Genomic DNA, 6,435 nt, shown 5'->3' on the forward strand with positions numbered 1-6,435 from the left:
AAGTGCTAATCCAATGGCATGTAATAGATGTGTTTTTTTTTTTTTTTTTTTTTTTTTTTTTTTTTTTTTTTTGTGTTGTTGTTTTAAGGTATGCAAAGCCTGGTGCCTCCCTCCCCCCTAAATGTGATTTTCTGCATCCTATTTCTGATCAAAATCTCATTTAAATCAGTGAAATTAAATGCAACAAATACAATTATATTGTACATGCACATTAGAGGCAAAACAAATTAAAAACAAAACGTCACCTATATGCGAACACCAAGTAAGTTGATGAGCCATGAGCCATTTTGATGTATTAGGAAATCGGAATACAATTTAAATGCTATGTTGTAGAAAAAAAAACAACTGATGCGAAAAAATGTACCAACCAAGTGCTACAATTTTTGAAACAATGTAATGCTAATATGGACATTTGTGTATTGAATAAATGTTTTCTTTTAATAATCTATTAAACCCAATCGTATAAACATTAATAGAGTTAAAAACAACATGAATATGATAAACATTCATAGAGTCAAAAACAACATGAACATGATAAACATTCATAGAGTCATCAACAACATGAATATGATAAACATTCATAGAGTCATAAACAACATGAATATGAGATAATTTTTTCTCTAGCTGCATGTCTATTATGTCTTATCAAAATATCCAAACAGACAACACTGGATAGTGTAGGAAATGAAGAGTTTGAGAATTTTCAGGTATAATGATAATAAGATTATGATCTCCTTGTACTTTGGAAGATCCATTAAAAATTATTATCCCTAGCTTCTAAGAAAAAGGTAGCTCTATCCGTCATTCCGTCTGATACCAAACTTTTCGTCACGAAATACATTTATACTGATCGTAGCGACTTTGTATATGGTATGGCGAGATGACTGAAGCGAAGAGATGAAGATTTTGACCAAATCTTGAACTTTGATATTGTTTTTCCTCGAGTATTGCTCATTGTAGTTGCTGCTTGCATTTGCAACCTTTGCAATTTTAGATGTTTCTTTCAGTTTCTTTTGCAAATGGTTTTCATTTGCTTCGAGTTGTTGCAACTTTCTTGTAAGATGTTCATTTTCAATTGATAAAGCATCAACCTTCTCCTGCATCTCAGTCTGAATTTTTGTAACTTTGTCTTTCATTTTCTTTTCAAGAATGAAGTCAAACTTACTTAATAGTTGTTTCACTGTCCCTGTAACCATATTTTTAAGATCAGCAGTTTTAACCAGATCTTTTGCACTTCGTTTAAATTACTTTTGATGGTTACATCCCTCAGGGAGAATTTAATTTCATCTAAGTCTTTCTGAAAATTAATCAACCCTGATATATCCAGACTTGTGTTTGAATCAGTCGATATATCTGCATGAGTTCTTTTAGCAGGTGTTTTGTCTTTTTCTCTTTTGGCACTAAGTACAGATTGAATAGATTTTCTCTGTTGTAGGTTACTAGTATTTCCTCCAGGCATGTTTACACACCAATGAATTCCAACAACTCTATTGTTAACAAAATCCAATACACTTTCTTTGTTCAATGTCGAACATAAGGAAAAAGTTGCAAATTCTGAATTTCAAAACGAAAATCCACAAAAAGTACATCAAAATAATCTCAATTTCAGTGTCTATCTTCTCATATAAAATTCATACTATTTCAATCACTACATCCAGATTAATTTTGCAAAAACTTAGAGCTGAACTTTTATGGTGCTAACAGTTCAGCGGCCATCTTGTTTTACCAATTTTTTTTTTGGAAAGATGTAAGACTTTTTATTGTGGATTCTTTAAATTATGGCTTACATACTGGAGAATTATCAGTCACCCAAAAACAAGAAATAATCACTTGCCTTCCGAAAGATAATAAACCAAGACATTTTCTGAAAAAAAATTGGCGCCCTATTTCTTTATTAAATACAGTATATAAAATAGGTCTAGAGTTATTGCAAATATAATCAAACAAGTTTTAGATAAACTGATCAATTTGAATCCGACAGGCTTTATTAGTGGGAGATATATTGGAGATAATATTAGATTGATATATGATATATTGTAATATACAGAAGATACAAATATTCCTGTCTTTTTGCTATTGACTTTGAGAAGGCATTTGATTCAATATCTTGTGACTTTCTTTTAAGTGTTTTGCATTTTTTTAATTTTTGAGATTCTATTATTAGTTGTTTTTTTTTTTTTTTTTCCTTAAGATTTGCCGTGGTTGTAGACAAGGAATTCCACTATCCCCTTCTTTTGTTATTTTCTGCGCAGAAATTTTAGCTATTTAAATAAGGGGAAATAGTAGGATTCAAGGTATATAGAAGTAACACACGTAGAGCATAAGCTATCACAATTTTCTGATGACACTTCCCTTATTTTAAATGAAAGAGAAGACTCTCTTAGTAAAGCTTTTGGAGAACTAGATTGGTATGCTAAACTATCTGGGCTAAAAATTATTATTTTTCTAAAGCGCAAATGGTATGGATTGTAAGCAAGAAGTATAGTGAAGAATTATTATGTCACGACAGAAACTTATCATGGGGATCAAATACTTTTTTTACTTCTGGGTATTAATTTTGACGTAAATCTAAATAGAATAATAGCCATAAACTATGAAGATAGACTGTTTCAAATAAAAAACCTTGCCACAGCTTGGTCCAAAAGAAACTTGACGGTTATAAGGAAAATATCTGTAGTCAAAACACTTCCTTTTCTGAACTATTTGTTTTTGACATTGCCTAATCCTACATTAGATATTGTTAGGAAAATAAATGAGATGTTTTGTTTTTATTATTATTATAGGGAAATATTTTTGTTAATGATATAGTGAATGAGGATGGAAGTTTTCTCTCCACCCAAGAATTACATAATAGATTTAATATTTCCCTAAACATTATGAAGTATAACAGTGTTATATCAGCACTATCTAGAGTAGCAAGATCATATTCATCTGGGGAAAGTAAACTTCAATGCCCCTTTATTCCATCATTTATACAAACTATTATAAAAAAAAAAAGACAAAGGATGCAGGAGATAATTTATTACAGAGGTTATAGTTTAGAATTAACCACAGAATTATAGCAACAAATAAATTTGTATGCAAGATTAAAATTTTAGACAGGCCAGCTTGTATATTTTATGTATAAGCCTATTGTTAAATAAGAAGATTTTTTCTTTTTGGTGATGTGAAAAAGATTTATAAAGGAGAATCCACAAATTTATTTTTTCTAAGCCTGAAACAGTATATTTATAATATGAGATATTTAAAAAAAGTACTTAGTATCTGTACTAAGTAAAAAGGTATTGAACGAATTATATATTCTAGAAAAATGTATTGCTGTCAAAATCAAACAAATTACAAAGTTCAATGAAGAGTGGAACAAATTTGATTTCATAACACATATATGATTTGATTGTCAAATGATAGAAACATTGTTTTTGTTTTGTTTTGTTTTGTTTATATATATCTAATCAAACACATACCATTATTCATATTGTGTTGCTAACATGACACACCATCAGACAAATTTATACTTGATTTTATCAAGTTTCTTTTAGGGAAGGGGTTAGTACATCAATACCGGTATCCTTTTCATACTATAAATCAAAAACCTTTTTTGTATATCTGCACTTTTGCTATTGACAAAACATATATTTGTCAAATATTGTTTTTTGAAATATTAGCATGCGATATATTGATTGAAAGACGTATATTACGATTTATATTGGTTATTTGGTGAATAAAATATACTAACAAAAACTAACAACTATATTTATTAGGATAATTTGAGTGGGATACTAATGTTAACGAGGCCGTGATAAGGTACCGGTACTTGATGTTTTAGACTAACAAATGTACAGATTGCAAATGAAAGATCAAAAATTTAAAAAAGTGGTATCTAAAATTTAACTGAATAATATAAGCAGGTATTTTAATAAGGATCAATAGAACAAAATAAATCAAAATCGTACCATAAAAAAAAGCACGAACTTTGGTACACCGGGACAGTTCGAACTAAAAATAGACTTTTTCTACATTCACTTTTATTTTTAGTTCATAAAAAAGACCCCTTTTCTGAAGCATTATTGTTCATGAAAATACTGTTTTTCCTCAAAAACAAGTTCTTTGTGTCATAGCTTGATAATTCCCCTGTACTTTTGATAAAAAATGATAGTCATTTTGCCAAGAAACAAAAAAAAAAGAAAAGGCAAAACGAAAGCGCACTATATTTGTAGCCTCCATGTTTTTGACGTCGAAAATAAAATGCACGTTTGGGCCAAAATTAGTTTTAAATGACCTTATCCCATTAGATAATCTTTGATTAAATGAGCTGTTTTCATAATATCTAAAGATAATGCGTGTAATTTGTTTTTCATTAATTTAGACTAGAATAAAAGATTATTTCGCTAAGCAAAGTATGATTATATGTGAGGACACGACCCAACCTAACATGAGAACAAAAGGACACGAGGTTATTCCAAGAAACCAGGAAAATGTAACCAACCACCACCAAACAAATGAATAAAAATTCATGTATTTTTTTCTCAAGGTAGATCATACCTAATATTTCTTGTAGATAGATTTTCCTAGTTTTTCTCGAAGATGACATGGAATGAACATTCTTCAGAATTTTATGCTAAAATATAGGTCACCGTCCTTAATTCCGAGATATTTGAGACTTAACAAAGGCATTTTTTTTTACATTTTATATCGATTTTGAAGGAAATTTTCACTATTTCCCATGAGATTGAAAACTGTTAGATAAGATTTCTCATAAATTTATATGAACAATTAACTGACATTCTTTCAGATTTCAAAACGAAAATTGGGGGTCACCGAACTCTTCTTCTTGTAATATTTAGTAAATTAAAACTCCTATTACATTTATATACAACATTTTACCGCCAATTATTTTCCTTTTGAAAGATTTTTCCCGTCGATTATCTTCCTTCGAAAAAGGCTTTTTTCAGTTTATGTTTGTAATTTCACCAAAGAAATGGTAATGTTAAAAAAATCTTTAAAATATATTTTTAAACAAATTATTTATACATCATTTAAACACCAGTAGATAGTTGAAAATATATATGTCCGTATGATTTTTCAAGATGACAGAAAAAAATGCTCTGTGTAATAGGTAATATCTACCTTTCATCTGTGGCAACATCCCTTCGGCTCCTGCGTATGGAGTGTTCATATCACAACTCATTCGTTATGCCAAGGCTTGCCGAAACTACACAGAATTTTTGTATCGCGCTAGAACTCTAACAAATAGCCTTCTGGAACAGGGTTATGTTGCTACAAGATTGAAGTCATCACTACAGAAGTTTTATGGTCGTCATCATGAACATCAACACCATGAAAACTGATTTATTCAACGGGTCATAGTTTTCCTTTCCTCGTTTGTCTACCCCGGACTTGACTTTTTGTGAGCAACTCGGCGGTTGTTTCTAGAAAAGCAGAGGACGCTTACCCTACCGGTGCACCTGGTCCATGCTCCCAGTTTTTAGCGGAGTCCGAGTTGCTCATTTACTTTTGTTATTTTTTATGCATGATTTTAGTTACTGTATGTTCTTTGTTGTGTATGTCTATTTTACATGTCTGGTCTTTGTCCCTGGATTATATTCTTTTGATTACAGCTATAACCTTGGTTCCCTTGATTACTCTTAAATACCATGAGTTCTTTTTGAAAAGCCACAGTCAACTGTTTTGGCTGTCATGTTAAGACATACAATGGCATATTGAATAAAAAAAGTATAATAACGGCTTTACTGAAAAATCAAAATTTGTAATAAATTCAGCAAATTAAAAATACAAGGAACTTTGAGGCCAATGGTATATGATTATGAATATGCATTACAAATGTGACTATATTTGTCTTCTAAAACGACTACATCATTAACAAAATAGACGATATCAATAATATGCATTAAAAGTTAATTTAAATACGAATTCAGAAATCTCGTATAACATGGTGTCTTATGTTTCATATTTTTCAATCACTGCCATTTAAATTGAGAATGATCTTTATGAAAAAAATGGGCGTATTTATTACATATTTTTAAAATGACAACCATGCAGATAGAACGTGAAACATTGTCATAAAATATAGTCACAGAGAGTAATATTGTTAACTAGAGGGGTTGGTCTTCCCCTCTCCTGAATGATACAGAATGACTTCAAAAAGTGTGTATGCGTGATTTTTTCAATTATAGTTAAATTAAACGAACTGAACTGAACTTAAGTAAACAGTTGCTTTATCGCCAAATCATATTTGTACAATAAGTGTCAATTACTATTTGTTCAATTTAAGTTTTTTAATAAATAAAAAGAATAAAAACTATAATCATATTACATGTTGTTCATTCAGTATTCAGTCACTATATCAAGTGCTGCATTGTTATATGACTCGTTAGATAAAAATAAAATGTACTATGTATGATATTCATGATGTTT

This window comes from Perna viridis, chromosome 6 (genome assembly GCF_037379345.1).
Source record: "Perna viridis isolate PV_CMFRI_1.1 ecotype Kerala chromosome 6, ASM3737934v1, whole genome shotgun sequence".
Taxonomy (NCBI): Eukaryota; Metazoa; Mollusca; class Bivalvia; order Mytilida; family Mytilidae; genus Perna; species Perna viridis.